The sequence below is a fragment of the Nannospalax galili genome, unplaced genomic scaffold (genome assembly GCF_000622305.1).
Source record: "Nannospalax galili isolate Female #2095 unplaced genomic scaffold, S.galili_v1.0 scaffold1257, whole genome shotgun sequence".
Classification (NCBI taxonomy): Eukaryota; Metazoa; Chordata; class Mammalia; order Rodentia; family Spalacidae; genus Nannospalax; species Nannospalax galili.
The window spans coordinates 138,578-139,891 of record NW_008339002.1 but is presented as its reverse complement, the minus strand read 5'-3'; the positions used below and the strand labels follow the sequence as shown (position 1 = coordinate 139,891).

Sequence of the window (1,314 nt, the reverse complement as noted above, 5' to 3'; positions counted from 1 at the left end):
GTGTGTGTGTGTATGGCTGTGCTTATTACACAGATGTTAAGGGCTAGAAGTGGGGATGGGCAGCTTGGGAAAGCTTACAAGGAAAGTGAATGTTTTGGATTAGGGAGATGACATGATAGATAGATAGATGATAGATGATAGATGAATAGATAGATAGATGATAGATAGATAGATGGATGATAGATGGATGATAGATGGATGATAGATAGATAGATGATAGAGAGATGGATAGATAGATAGATAGATAGATAGATAGATAGATAGATAGATGATGGGTGGATATAGATAAAAGATAGGTAGATATATAGAAAGACAGATAGGTGATAGGTAGAGAGAGATGACAGAAAAAGAAGGAAGGAAGGAAGTGACTATAGGTTCAGTAGAGAGGTCTGTAATTAACTTCTGATTTCTCTTGGATTCTTCGTGGAGCTCAAACGCACGTCACAGGAGGTAACTCACTCATAATATGAGCCCTTTCCTGTTCCGCACAGTCCCGGGGTTACCTGAAGCACAAAGCTAACAGGAGACAAACCAGAAAAACACCCCTCTTGTGCTAACACAAAGTTCTGTGAGAGACCAAGCAGTCACTGGCATTCCCCTGTTCCTCCTCCTCAACACAGTTCTGTCTCTCCCTGTCTACACCAGGACCAACTGTCTTCTGTCATCCAGTTGAAGGGATATTGTAGCCACCTTCTAACTGACCTGTCAATAACCAGGCCTGTTACTGCTGAGCACTTCTCTTCTCCTCAGGCTCTTTTCTTTTTGATGAGCTGCCAATAAAGTATTTTCTTTTTCTTATCCCCATCCCGGACTTTTCTTGGTGTTTAACTTTTCAACTTATTCTCTGCAAAGTCATCAAATACCAATGTTCTCCAAAGACTTAGTCCAGCCTTTAGGAAGCTGTGAAACCAGGCAATCGGACAGCAGCGCCCGCAGACTGCAGCATCACGTCATGATTCCCACATAACCAAACACGGCACAGAGCAAGGTTTCCGTCTGACTATCTCGAAACATTTTCCTTGTCTTTGTTGGCGTCCCAAAGGGATAAGTTAATGTCATGTAATGCTGAAGTTCAGGTTAAAGGCCTTTGGTGTGCATGTGTCTATCATCTATCTATTATCCATCTACCTGTATAGAGGTCTATCTATTATCTATGCCTAACATCTATCTACCCCATTATCTATGTATACCATCTATATCTATCATCTATATCTATCATCTATCTATCAGGTATCTATCTATCATCTATCTATCATCCATCTATCATCTATAATCCATCTATCATCCATCTATCTATCTATCATCTATCTATCT

General features: G+C 40.6%; 1 protein-coding gene across 1 annotated transcript in view; it reads right to left on the bottom strand.

Annotated features, from left to right (window-relative positions):
* Positions 1-1,314, bottom strand: part of Ano5 (anoctamin 5) — a gene marked incomplete in the record, with an annotated part of 83,656 nt that overhangs the window by 8,736 nt on the left and 73,606 nt on the right.